This window comes from Rattus norvegicus, chromosome 11 (assembly GCF_021556685.1).
Source record: "Rattus norvegicus strain SHRSP/BbbUtx chromosome 11, alternate assembly SHRSP_T2T, whole genome shotgun sequence".
Lineage (NCBI taxonomy): Eukaryota > Metazoa > Chordata > Mammalia > Rodentia > Muridae > Rattus > Rattus norvegicus.
Window position 1 is genome coordinate 27,696,944 of NC_141544.1, and position 15,296 is coordinate 27,712,239.

At 38.4% G+C, this 15,296-nt stretch overlaps 1 protein-coding gene across 7 annotated transcripts in view; it reads right to left on the bottom strand.

The window, feature by feature from the left end:
* Window positions 1-14,545, bottom strand: part of Robo2 (roundabout guidance receptor 2) — a 1,571,587-nt gene extending 1,557,042 nt beyond the window's left edge. For 6 of the 7 annotated variants that reach the window (XM_087577083.1, XM_087577067.1, XM_087577065.1 and 3 more), the window contains exon 1: window positions 14,263-14,545. The gene's annotated coding sequence lies outside the window, so the exon portion shown is untranslated. The remainder of the gene's footprint in view (window positions 1-14,262) is intronic. The other variant, XM_087577047.1, reaches the window with a different exon arrangement.
* Between the last annotated feature and the right edge of the window lie 751 nt (window positions 14,546-15,296).

Consider the following 15,296-nt stretch of genomic DNA (forward strand, 5'->3'; position numbering starts at 1 on the left):
TATCAGAAGAAGCATCTGCTCTACCAAATCGCACGGCCGGATATTCATTACGCTTAGGCAACAAAACACTTAAGGAAATAAAATCTCCCTCCCATTAAACAAGGTACATAAAGAGATTTTCTTTTTATACAAGCCAGTTATTCCCTAAACAGAAAATACAAAGAAATAAAAATGAGCCTTAAAATATATTTTCTGCTCAGATATTTAAGCAAAATCTAGGGTAAAATTTATGAAAAGGGCTGTAAACAGTGTTGATACCTGAATAGTTATTTATCACTCGTGAATATGTGTTCAGAGGATTGACTATATAGGTGGCATATGAAAGTTCATAAAGAAAAAAGACAGTATAATATGCATATGCTATTAAATTCCTATTCCTCACTGCTTCAGAAAGAAGGAACAAAAACCTCATAAAATTGTCTATGCAATCATATATGTGCCTTGTTCTTTAAAAGTGATGCTCATTGATAATTCAAAAAGTCTAAGACAGACTCATAAACAACTTAATAATTAAATTTCAGAGAAAACCCCTATAATTAGAGAAAACTGCTTTATAGGTCCACACAACTGTTTGTATCATGAACGAATATAACATTTTAAATAAGAATACCTCAGATCGATGGTATTTTGTTTAGGAATTTAAATTCTAATGCATTATTACAATATCAGGGCTTGAACCAAAGTCCTTCTGGGTGAGCACTCTACCACCGACATGTAACCCCAGGTTTTTTCACTTTCCTTTGTTGTTGTTGTAATTGTTGTTGTTGATGATGATGATGTGTCTTAATTTTAATTTTATTTCCTCAATTATCTTACCAAGTAGCAGGTGCTCTTCTAGGCTATTCTTACACACTACATTTTTCCCTTTCCCAAGCCTCATTTCCCTTACCCTTTGCCTCATATCTCTATTTAATCTTTCACCCTTGTTTCCTCTCCCACTCTCATACCACTGTTCTTCACTATTAAGTTCCACGCTCGGCCCATTAAAGTCTCTCCTCTGCTTTCTAATTTCCTAGCCTCTAAACAAATTCACTCTCTCAAAAATACGCAAAAAATATCAGGAAATTCCTAAAACGTACAATATAACATATATAAAACTTTTAAATAAACTCACTCTATAAGGTGGAAGACATTATCTTACCTAGACATCACATGCTACCAAGTAAAACCTACGTTACCAAGAATGGGTTACATTCTTGAGTTACTCACTGTCCAAAGGGGGAACCCCAGACACCCCCGCCTCAAATACTGCAGGCTGATGGACAGCCTCCACAGTGTGTTGCTAAACCCCTATGGCTGATAACATCACATGTTTATGACATAGAATACGGAGAAATCTTGTTTGCATTTACTTCGCTAGGATGTTTCACCTCTAGTCATTAGCATTCATAGTGCTGTAAGGTCCTAGACATGCTACCACAGAAGAAAAGTAAGCATCAATCTTGGCTAGCTACAAATATTGCAGGTTATAATAAAGATCTGTCAGAAAGGTGTGTCCACAGGTGCAACAGTGGCATGAAAGATATGGAAATAACCCACCGCTTCTTTTTTATTTTTCTACCTGTGGACCATTCCATGAGATGGAACCCATATCTCATATGTTCATGAGGTAAAGAACCTGAGACTGAGAAGGTTAAAGTTCTGGGAGAGGGGAGAGCTATTACTGACATCATTCTTCTAAGTGAACAAAGCAATAAAATAACTCCATTGACACCAGTACACCCCCTACAATATATCAATCCACCATCAGTAGAGATTCTTTTTTACTGTAGATAGTCAATAATATGGAGACTCACAACTGAACAAAATGCAAAGAGTTTTTAGAGGGCTCAGCATTAAATGGGGTGTCTTTATCAGACCCTTCCCGCTAAGATTAAGCTCTCCAGGTGAGGGATTGGATGAAGTGGATTAAGAGCAAAAAGTGATTGAGGACCCAAGGATTTTCCAGACAAAAGAGAATAGATACACATATGAAATCAAGAGCCTGTGACAGAATGCACTGTACCTGCACAAACTCACGCTAGACCTAAATCCCATAATAAAAGAGGAGAAGGAGGCACCCAAGCCAAGAAGTTATTCACAGATGATAGCTACTCTGGGAGAGAGAGCCAATTTTCAAAACAATGACATTGGATCTATAAGCTACACTCTAGGACAGGTCCCATGTTCAGGCCAATAGAAGTCAGACCCCATGTCTTTTACTGGCTTTTTCTTTTTTTCTATTTGTTTGTCTATTTGCTTGCTTTTATTTTTATATCAATGGAAATCCTTTCTATTCATTTATATAATGAGTTATTTTATTTAAATTTTTCATATAGTATGTTTTGATGATGTTTCCCTTGCCCCAATTCCTCTAAGAGCCTTTCACATTTATATTATTCACACAATGTCCTCTCTCTCTTTTTCTGTATCTCACATTTAAATACATACACTGAAGAAAAAGAAAATAAACAGAGAAATAACATGAAATTAAATGGGAATGGATGCGGAAAGGTCTCAGAGAAATTGGGGATTGGAAAGAGTATGATAGAAACTATATTGTATGAAAATCTCAAAGAATAAATGAAGAGGTGGACATTTTTCAATTTGCAGATGGTTCTACCACTCCTACATTTCTTTATTACTAAAATTTAAAAGTCCATCTCACCCCATACAGTGTAAATGATATTTGTCAACTTATCGTTCTTTGTATTTTAAAATGTTTGCTTGATATATGTACTATGGGGTTCAGCGATATAACACATCACCAGTTTTGCAGTTGTAAAACACAGGAGGTTATCTCCATTACATGATCACCATGACCATCATTAGACTTGTGTTCAAAAATATTGTCATTTGGTTGGCGAATGATAACCTTTGTCATAACATCCAGTGCCTACTGAAGTTACAAATGGTGTGAAAGTATGAAAAAAAAGTTTACTTATGAAACCTAACTCTACTTCTTCCTTGACTCCTCTACAAGGAAGGATATAAAAGCTTTGCTGTGATTTATACTTGTGAATAATATACTACAATTCCTGAAATAATAATTATACCAATCTTTAACTTCAATATATGAGGTATTCTACACTGATCACAGAGAGGGTGTGAACCACATTTTGTGTATCATTATATATTTTAAAAAACATTGTGTTTGATTGTAAGTACTCATAAACTACCTAATTATTGGTACAATTTCTGGACAACTGATTATCAGTTTCAATGGTGCTATTATACTATAAATTATTTTGATTGTCATATCTATATTAAGATGAAACTGTCAGGACCCATCATAGGACAAGGTAGCAATTGAACTTCCTAGATGATCGACTTAAATTAACCTCTATGGCAGAATCCAATAGGAAACTCCCAGAAGAAAACCATTTTAGGAAAGATTAATATGCTTTTCTTATTATTAAACATAAATGACAATCACTAGAAATTTACCCAATCTTTTGGGCAGATCTCTGCAGATCTACAAAGATGTACTGTCTTGTAGTGATCCTATATAGGTAAATAAATGATTTCTTAATCCTTAATGATGATCCTATATGAATTTACCAAAATTATATCAGTATTTGTTAAGCTCTTCTACAGTGTGACTGCTAATTAGGTCTCTTCTGATAGTCAAGACTGCAATAACTCTGGCAGTCGCCCATGTGTCACCATTTAGTTAATTGCTTCTAGATACTAACCAGACTTTTTACTACTCAGCACATTCCAAGAGGTTGTAAAACCATTAACCAAGATCATTAAAAAGAAACTAACAATTTATTTTAGGTGTTAGGACAAAAGATAAACTAGTGACTGTGTATATATATATATATATATATATATATATATATATATAAAACTTAACTAATAATTTAGTTGTGATTTTTAATTCTCAGTGAATGTAGGGAGCTGTGGCAGGTGATGAATAAGTTTAGCCAGATAATTACTCCTAATGGATATGTATGTTAACATTCTGTTATAAACTTCTATTTTAATTTATGTTTTGATTTTATGCATGAACATGTGATGAATTTTTTGACACGTGACCATATATTCTGAAAGATGAATAAGTGCTGAGGATAAAGAGAAGAACTGAGCTGAGGAGAAAATTTTAGACAGAACACTTCTTAGAGAAAGAGAAGAATTTTCCCTATCCCCTTTCCATTCATTCCATTTCCCCCCTTTTTCTTAGCGAGCTTTCAGAGAACATTTTACCACTTAGTAATAAACACTATCTATGATCGCTTTTCAAGGTGTCCCTTTTTCTAAAGAGACTGAAAGTTAGAGGCATGCAGTTCCTGCTGAGGTAGATCAAAGGCCACATTACTTAATCACCACCCCCACCCCCACCCCCCACCTCCCCCACCCTTCTCCCCAACCCCCCCACCCCACTGTTAGGCTACAGATGTCAATAGCCTAAGTCACCAACTTTTTGCCCTCAGAAAGAGCAAGAAGGTTTTTAGGACCTTTTAGAAGTTATCATCAGCATTTTAGTACAGTTAGAGAGCTAGAACATCCCGGGACCACCAGAGTCCTACTCTGTGCCATCTCAATCCTCTCCAGGTCCCGAAGCTCCCGACAGAAAACACCCTTTAGCAAGTGGTCATGGACATGCATATGTGGCTGGTCATGATATAATGAAGTGTTAAAATGTTTGCTGGCTTTCAGAGCTCACCCTGATGAAAAGAACAAGAGAACACCAGAGCTAGGAGGAAAGATGATCCAAACATTAAGATGAAATGGTCAGAAAAATAGAAATATTCCTCATGTTTTCTTTGCTGCTGAAATGCGTTCAGAAAATAGAAATGCAACAATCCTGATAAGAAAAAATGTCAAGTAATAGTTCAAGAGTGTCCTGAAGTGTCATTATCTCCTTTGGAGCCACACTCTCTCATATCTCTTGAATGAGAGAGAGAGAGAGAGAGAGAGAGAGAGAGAGAGAGAGAGAGAGAGAGAGAGATTACTTCTATCAAACCCTAAGTGTCTTGGTCATAGTTTGTATTCCTACATAAAACATCATGACCAAGAAGTTGGGGAGGAAAGGGTTTATTCACCTTACACTTCCACATTGCTGTTCATCACCAAAGGAAGTCAGGACTGGAACTCACACAGTGTAGGAATCTGAAGGCAAGAGCTGATGCAGAGGTCTTAGTGCGGTGCTGCTTTGACTTGCTTGCCCTGGCTTGCTCAGCTTGCTTTCTAATAGAATCCAGGACTATCAGCCCAGGGATGGCACCATCCACAATAGGCTGGGCCCTCTCTTCCACCTTGATCACTAATTGAGAAAATGCCTTACAACTGGATCTCATGGAGGCATTTACTCACTGGAGTCTCCTCTCTCTGTGATAATTCCAGATTGTGTCAAGTTGACACACAAAACCAGCCAGTACAACACACTAAGTATGCTACTAATCAGAATGCAGCTCAGTCAGCTTTGTATATATGAGTTCCTTAGCCATTCTAAAATGTGCTCACTCCCATTCCTAATTTAGAATTCACAATGCTTAAAACATAAGTTCTTTCTCAAATATTTTGGAATACTGTATTAAATAAATCATCCTGTATTAAATAGTGCTTCATTCAAATCATGTGGTCTCATTAATTTCTCCATGTGCTCGCAAAAATCTCTTTGCAGTGTACTGATCAACTACTCTATAATAATTTACCCCAATTACATTTCCTGTCCTGTTTATAGAACCCTTGTGATTTTAAACAAGTTGGGTTTTGATAGATTGAAATTGTGTTTTACTTTTGCCCTTTAAAAAGTCGCTACTTCCTTCTACAAATGTATAATGACATTGTCCATTCAGTTGTATGATTTACTAGAGAAAAAAATGACATTAATAGCAGCATTGCTTGCTGCACTGACTATCCTTGATGTGGGCTACGGCTAATGAGTGAGGGACAGTCGGTGGCATGAGCAACAAGAGGAAGATCACCACCAGCTCTCCACTTGGAGACATGTCCACACACACTTGCTTCCGCAACTGAAGTAACGCCATATGTTCTCAGGGAAGTGGGTGGTGAGAGTAACAGTTGGCCTGCTAAAGAGGGCCATGTGTACCGTCAGCCTACCACCATCCCTCTTATGATTGCTGAAAACTCAGTTGAAGTATGTGTTCTTCAGAATAACATGGCTGGAGGAGTAACTTCCTCAACACTACAGTCTCTGTAACTCTGGGTCTGGGAGCTAAAAGTATGCAGGAAATCCTCTTTTTATCAATAGAACTTACTTAAACATCACCAACATTTCATAAATCCTTGTGATTATGAATTTGCTGCAAGATTTCTCTCTCTTAGCAAAATGATGACTCATGATCAACTTTCTTTAGTTCCGGTCTACACCAAAGGCATTTTAATCTTTAATTCGATATTCAAAATATTTCTTATGCCACAAAAAATAAGTGTGAAAAGAAATTAAATAGCTTATAATTTTAGGATATCATATATAATTTCTAGAAAGTAAAGCGATAGCAATTTGGTAAATCTACGTGTAAAACTACTCTTAAAAGAAAAAATGTAGCTGTTTAGTTATGATTATAAAAGTTTTGTAGCTGACCATGGATTTTCTATGTAATTTTCACAACTTCAAATGTAGTTCATCTGTTCTACTGATCCCAGAATTTATTGTCTGAAGGTCAATGCTACCACAGTGGTCAGATAAGATAATTTACTTTACTCTTAATGGTTTCTTTTTAACAAATGACAAAGCTTTTAAGGACGATGCTCTTTGCACAACAACCATAAAGCACGTCACATCTATTTACAATATAATTTTTAAGAAAAATGAATGGCAAACTTGTGAGGAAGACTGAATTCATTTGCATTCAATTAATTTGAGCAGGGCACTGCAAGTTCATTTGAGAACAATGGCGCAGAAGAAAAAGCATACATCTTACACAGTGGTTCTCTCTGGGTCTACAGAAATATCTGGAAAGATGACATTATTATTAAATACAATTCACATGTCCATGTAGCTCATCATAAAATATATTCACTGAGTTAGTGTGTGAATGAACTCATTAGCATTGCTCAATTCCAGACAAGTCTGGATTCTATGACGCTTAAAAGGAAAAACAAACTTTTGTGGTCATGATGCAGGTATGGCATGTAAAGCGTGAAGCTTTATAAATAAATAAGGACAGTAGGACACTTGGTAATATAAATCTAAGTAATTTAGATGCTAACATAGATAAATAATGAGGTGAATTCTTAATTTGGTTGTTTGATTACAATATTAAGTATTCATTTAATAAAGTTATGGCTATGTTGTTGGTAAGCATCAACTGTTACTAGAGAACATAAACATTAGTATATTCAAAAAAGGTCTAAAGCTTATATTATTCCTGATGTATTATTGTTCCATAGGAAGCAATCATACTGGGGCTTGAGGTTAAAAGACTATCAGTAGAATCAGTGGCAGATTAAACAGATTTCCCCAATGGTTATTACAATCTCCACATGATTTAATCTTTACATGATTAAATGGGCTTTTCAGATCCAATTAAGTTTAGGACTTTGAGTCAGACTAGATTTTTCAGGTGATGTAAGATGCAATCCAGGATTATAGTCACAGAAACAAGGGCTTATAACCACATACACACACACACTCACACACACACACACTCACACACACACTCTCACACTCTCACACTCACACACACTCACACACACTCACACACACTCTCACATACTCTCACACACTCTCACACACTCTCACACACTCTCACACACACTCACACACACTCTCACACACTCTCACACACTCTCACACACACTCACACACACTCACACACACTCACACACACTCTCACACACACTCACACACACTCACACACACTCTCACACACTCTCACACACACTCACACACACTCACACACACTTACACGCTCTCACATACTCTCACACACACTCACACACACTCTCACACACTCTCACACACACTCACACACACTTACACGCTCTCACATACTCTCACACACTCACTCACACACAAACTCACACACTCTCACACATACTCACACACTCACACACACACTTACACACACTCACACACACACAGAAGTAAATAAGTACCATTTAAAAATAAAATAAAATAAACTGTACCTAGCAACTATGAGTTTGGAATTCTGATTTTTAAAATCTAAAGATAATGAGTTTCAGCTTGCGACAACTTGTCACAGCAACAGTGAAAAACCGAGACGTCATCATGGGAGTAGAAGCAATAAATATCATCCTAGCAAATTTAAGAAATAACTTGAGGACAGACGAGAGGGAGTGATAGATCAGAAACAAGACTTGCCTCCGGAAGGGTATTCTGTCTTCCTTATTTACCCTCTGAGCCTCAGTTTTGTAAGGAACATCACTATCTCGTCAACAGGAATATGTACATTCATAATCCAGACTGAAGATTTTCTTTCTCTGTAACCCATTTCAGTCTCCCTTCAACCATTACATACATGATGGGCCCACATCTTTATGTAAGAATTCTTCTGACCAGAATAATTGCTGACCAGAAACATTACATCTCAAATGAAATTCTGTTAATGCACACAATTGGAAGGAGATACAAATATTTTTTCAAGAAGACCAATTACATATGGAGAAGGGACCTCATGTGGGCCAGGGAAACGGCTAAAAGAGTAAAATCACCCAAGCCTCAAATGTGGCTTTATGAGTCTGTGTAAAGCAGACACAGAAACTTTCAAAGCATAATTTTCAAGGGACATCCGGTTCTTCCCACTTGTTCAAACTAAATCATTGCTCCAGTCTCCATTATTTTTATGTTAAGTGGACGAAGTCCAGACATGAATTATACTACCGCAAATAGAATCCTATGTAAACAGAAAAAGAAACTCTCACATAATTGCTAACCAATGCCAGTAGAAAACTCCTAATGGTGAAAAAAAGAGAGAGTGCGTCTTTGGTCTAATAAATGTTTGTCTTGCTGCTGATTCTGTCCTGCATCAGATCATATGGCCTGGTACATAATAGCAGAAAAACATTATCAACATACTTATTTTAAATTTCTGTCATGTCTTGTTTATAAAATACCTGAAGAATAGTAGAAGATGGGTATGGGTGTACGAAAGGCTAACTCTGAATTTGAGGATGGAAATAATTATAGACTATCTCTCCAAAATCATGGATGAAAGCAGGGAAAATATCTCTTAGGTACTATCCTAATGGGCTGAGCCTCTTACATGCATAATTCTACCTGACCACTTTAATGTACAAGCAATCAGCACCTGATGCTGGATAAGCATTCTATAATTTATTTTTACATGTTGAATCTTTATAATTTGTGTGTGTTCATATGTGTTCAGGGGCCTGTATGCCATAGCCTGCACAGAAGTGAGCAGACAATCTTAGGGGGTCCTTTCTCTCCTTTCCCTGTAGGATCCAGGGGTTAAACTATAGCCTTCAAGTTTGCAGGACAAGTTCTTTTATCTATGGAGTCTTATAGTCGCCTAAACTCGGCTAAATTTTTACTCCGTATCAAAAGTTGACTTAACTTTTGCCATCCTTCTCTTCATCCTTAACACGGTTCCTCAAGAAAAATATGGTTTGACATGCATAGTCTTCAATGGAGAACTCTGAAATTCACGTACGACCTCAATCACCAAGCCATCCTACATACTTGGTTTGCAATAGGGAAAAAAATTCAGCAAGCTAAAAATAATTGAATTGTTTATTCCAAGAATGACCATCTAAGTGTAATGAATGAGGGTCTGGCTTCAAAAACTAGCATGGACCACACACAAAAGGATGAAAATATTGGTCAAAGTCAAGTTCATAGTTCCTCAAATTTCCCCTATTTTTCCTATTTATTCTTAAATAGTGCCTCAAATATATTTGCACAAAGGTATCTCACGCTTGAAAGTGCTTAAACGAAACTTCTGATGATTAACCAACACTATGTTTCCCAGATTTCCACACTTTTATGCATTGAATACCTTGTGATACTTCCTCATGCTTTCAATGCTGCTACGGAGAGGGTTAATGAGCAAAAGCAATGAGCCCATAAGGCTAATTCTCCCACTTGGTCTCTTGTTGTGTAGTGCTTACTTGTGTTATTGTGATCTATAGGCCGACCACTAGATACCTTCTAAAAAAGGTGCAAAGTTCAATTTCACATTTTCCGAGGAAACATTATGGGCACAGAAAAGAGAGAACTTTTCGTTTTCATCACACATATTGTGATTCACCCACCATCACGGCATGAGCACATCTCGGCCACATAGTGATATGAAAGTAGGCAAGAAATTGAGAGGTAACTTGGAGATGGGAGGAGGAGGTGTGGGATGTGGAACCGTGGGAGGGTGGACCGGGAGCACCAGTGGCAGGGGAAGCCCTGGGTCCTGCTAAGACTGAACCCCCAGTGAACTAGACTATGGGGGGAGGGCGGCAATGGGGGGAGGATGGGGAGGGGAACACCCATAAGGAAGGGAAGGGGGGAAGGGGATGTTTGCCCGGAAACCGGGAAAGGGAATAACACTCGAAATGTATATAAGAAATACTCAAGTTAATAAATAAAAATAAATAAATAAATAAAAAGATTAAATAATAAATAAGAAAAAAAAGAGAAAAATTCGAGAGGTGAGTACTGACTGAAACCATTTCCTTGGGCCCACAGAATTTAACAGTCTCTATCCAAACAGATACTGCAGTGAATCCATATCATTGTTTTCTGGAGCAGCCCTAACAAGATATGGAAGAACACACACACACACACACACACACACACACACACACACACACACACACTCACGCACACGCATGCACGCACACATGCCACCAAGCTGTTGAGTTCTCTTGTTTTTATTAGGTAACCCAGGAGTGTATTCTTGACTGTTCCCCAAAATTTCTTTTAGAAATTAAATGTAATTTCTAACCTTTACACTAACTATATGCAAAACAGAGATCACTAGACAGGATTAGTTACTTTATGTCATTGTATATACATGTCTCTCCTTTTTCAGTTATATTTTAGGAAAATATTTCTATATGAAGATGTACAACATTCCACAGTCTTTCCTGGAAACTAAAATTATATATTTAGAGTTTCTCCTTTCTTTCAGATCTCAGCTAACGTGTATCTGAATGAATCACATAGGCACAGAAATAAGCGCTTGTATATGGATTCCTTCTCAGAAATGTTAAATAGTGGCGACATCTGAAATGCCCTACTTGAGATATTTTACAAGATCTGAGGGAAGATAAGATTTTAAGAATCCAGGGGGAAAAATGTTTTAAGTCATCCTGAAAGGATTAGGTCAAATGGCCACAAGCCAGAGAACTAATTATCCTGACTCGTTTGAGAATACCTACTCGTGAGCATGCATGAAATTCTACAATCAGATGCAAAAATTGCACAGTCTCTATTTAATCACCACATGTGACTATGAAGTGAATTTAAACTGCTCATGGTCATTATGAAGTCTATGAGATTTTAATAAGTTCTCAGTCTCATATTCATTATCATTGGCAAACCCCCAAACTCTTATTTGAGCATAGAATACACAAACAACTACAAACTTTCTCAAAATTCACTTTCTTACCATTAATATTGATTCTTTTAAATTAAATATCTATCTGTGTGTGTGCGCGCACATGCATGTACGTGTGCGTGTGTGTGCCTGTGTGCAGTCATCTATGTATCCTGCAAATGACACAAGAGAGCAATAGAGTCCTTCAAAGAGGAGTTAGAGCGGCTGTGAGAGAGCCAGCGTGGATGCTGGGAACTGAACTCCAGTCCTTTGAAAGAACAGCAAGCACTCTTAAGCACTGATCTCCAGCACATGATATACAATTTTAGAACACACACACACACACACACACACACACACACACACACACACACACACAGAAAGGGAGAGGGAGAGGAAGGGGGAAAGGGAGAGAGAGAGATAGGGAGATGGAGAGGGGGTCACTCACTATTACCAATTAGTAAGATTAAATAAATGAAATGAGGAGTGAAATATATGGGATTTTTTTCCTCCCTTAATAGTTAAAATAAGCTTATTTTGAGTCTATTCATATTAGGCACCAAAGTACTCACTATTTTTTTAGAAACATGGTCACAGTTTAAAAACTAAAGCCATTTTCCTTTAAAGAATAACATTAAGTATACATCTTATTCCACTGTGCCCAAGAAACTCAGGAACAACTCACTCCAAAGGCGGAAGTTTGCTCTTATAGCAAGTTGTTTCTGTATTTCAAGTTCACTCTGAGTGGTTTCAAAACATCTAAATGGGGACTGCTTTCTGGATCATAAGATACACATTAACCCCCATGAATATTCTGAATATGTATTGAGACTGTCTTCCAGTCTACGTCTCTAAGGAGGACACATGTTGACACCTGGGACCAAGGAGCAACCTGAAGTTGACAAGGTGTTGCTATGAGACCGACCTCGGCACACTTGTGTTCTAAGTCTTCTCAATCAAAAGAAATGTCTTTTGCACATCATGTTTATACTTTTTCCTTGTGGTAGTCTAAACTAAAAGTGGGTGTAAACTTTGGAAAAGATCCAAAATTGAAGTTGAATAAATTTCTGCACTACAACACGGCATTCATTGAAACTTAATAGAGTTCATCCCTCCAGTCCTCACATTCAAAACTGAATTGATACTTCTGTTTCCCAAAACTTCCACAAGATGGAGAAGCAAGGTGTTTGCGCTGAAAAATTCTAACTCGAGCGCAGCCCTGATCCAGGTGACCTTAAGGTGAGGGGGGAGAGTCCAGTGGCGCTGCGTTACTGAACTCTGGATGCACCTGTACTGGTGGTGAAACTCCTACCAGTGCCAATACATATCAAGTGACCCTTCTCAAAACAGAAAGTTTATTAAAGACCTGAAGATCGTTTAAATCTCACTCCCATTTCTGGAATAAATGAGAAATTTGCATACATCACTGCTACTAATATCTGTGGTAGCCCACTGGACAAATGAAACAAGCATAAATTCTACTGACAGGTAATCACCAAAGGGTACTAGTAATACAGGATTCAGAAACAGAGGCCCAGGCTACACAACAGAAACAAAAATGTGAGTTAAAAAAAAAACTATAACCAAAATACACTATCTTCTGTGCCCACGATGATGAGCTGTTAGTTTTACTGAGCCATGAACCTTCTTTTTTTTTTTTTTTTTTTCGGAGCTGGGAACTGAACTCAGGGCCTTGCGCTTGCTAGGCAAGTGCTCTACCACTGAGCTAAATCCCCAACCCCAGCCATGAACCTTCTAAACTCAGTTAACTTTGAAATACCTAGAGAATTCTGTTTTTCACAAATATGCATGCTCTGCTAAATATGTATGCATACAGACACATAGACACACAGACACACAGACACAGACGCACACACACACACACACACACACACACACACACGACAAAATGAAGCATGTATAAAGTAAACCTACACTGAGGGTAGCCAGGAGAATTGCCCATACCAGAAGGAGATCCCTGAAAACCCCATCAATCCTTTCCCTGAGACCTTCACAGGATGACAAATTGCCTTCCCTTTCAAAGGAACTCACCACTTCTCTCGTAGCCAAAGATTTCCAAAGTGAGAAAAAATACATTCCCTTAAGTCATCCTCTTCAAAGTTATGTTTTCACCTCCTCCCCCCCACCTCAAAAAAAAAAGAGGTACCAATTTTGGAACAGGGAAGAAGAAGAGGAGATGGAGTGAATCAATATGGCTTTTAAGCTAAATTGCTATCACATGTGAAGCCTATCTGGGGCCTCAAGTCCCCTTTAATGAGCTCAAAGAAGGTACAGAGAGGAAAAGAAAAAAATATAGAACCCAGGTCAATCAATAGAAAGGCAAAGTGAGTAGATTTCTGGGCTCAAAGGTAACATTTTCTTGTTGCTCCTTACACCAAAATACACTTTCCCACAGCTTTCCAATCCTATTACTTGACTCGAGAAATTGAGCATGGAACAACACGGGCAGAATTTTTTGTCATAGAAGCTTATTTATTTTAACACACACACACACACACACACACACACACACACACACACACACACACACACAATGTCTACCTTCGAAGACATTTTCTCAAGCCCACTTACTTGAGTTGAATTTCATCCAATTTCTGCCTGAAGATCAAAACCACCCCCCCCGCCCATTCCTTATCCTCAGCCTCGGTCAAGACCAAGTACATCCTTGTCTTAGGTAAATAAAAATCAGCAGCGGGAAAACAAAAGACAAAAAACAAAAAAACAGCAGGTTCAGGCCCCTGGTTCAAGACCCCTAAGCACACCTCTCAGCTTAACTCACCTGGAGTCAGGTCTAGATGCCAGTCTGCTCCAACAGGGACTAGCAATCTGCTGGGAAACTCTGGCAGCGTCCGCCTGAATTAGGAGCGCACTGCAGCTGAACACCCCCAGGACCTGATGCTCTGAATGCGCCCAGATTTTTGTTTTTCCACTCCCTGCCCCGAGCACTCCTCCTTCCTTTTCTTTCCTCTCCTCCCAGCCTGTCAGCTACTGCGCTCCCTCCTCCCCACGTGAGGCGAGCCGATTTTCTCCGCCTCTCACTGAGGTTTTGGTGCTCTGTCCGTGGTGCTAAAGAGGAAGCTCAGGGCTCCTCCCAAGCAGGAGATGTTCCCAAGATCTGCTTTCCCGACCAACCCCTTAGCTGCAGTCCCAAAAACAAATCTGCAGAAATCCTAGTTGCAGTCAGTGGGAAAAGGGGCGAGAGGAGCGATTAACCGTATCCTTGCAGCATCCAACATTCCTTCAATCATGCGTGATTGGGCAACTCTGTTCGATCACCAGAAACCACAACACCTTCCTAAACATCTCCACAAATCTTCAAGAACCAAAGAAATAAATGAAAATGGTATTCTTTGTCTGTGTTACCAGTACTTTATATACAGAGATGCAAACTTTGCTAGACTGCAAGGCAGAAAAGTTCAAGGAGAAGCTCACATTTCAGAGCAGCTGTTATTTTGACACGCGGACTGCACTTTGGACATGAACCTGACCTCTAGCTTCTAATGACCGCCTTGCAGATTCCTGGGAGAGATGCACAAGCAGAATCCCGGTCTTCAACTCATGTCCTCTTTCAGTTAGCTTTGACACGATTCTGTGAGGCAAGATTAGCTTCACCACTTTATATTTTTTTTAAACAAATGAATGATAAACCACTGACTCAAGGTCAAAGAGACTTTCATCCTGTTTAACATAAATTGGGAGTTTTCACAATCCATACACAAAGCATAGTGTTTTCTAGCATCTAGAAAGCAGTGACTCCTTGAGCTAATACTAATAATGAAAGTAACAACAAATATGTATCAAATGCAAAATGAA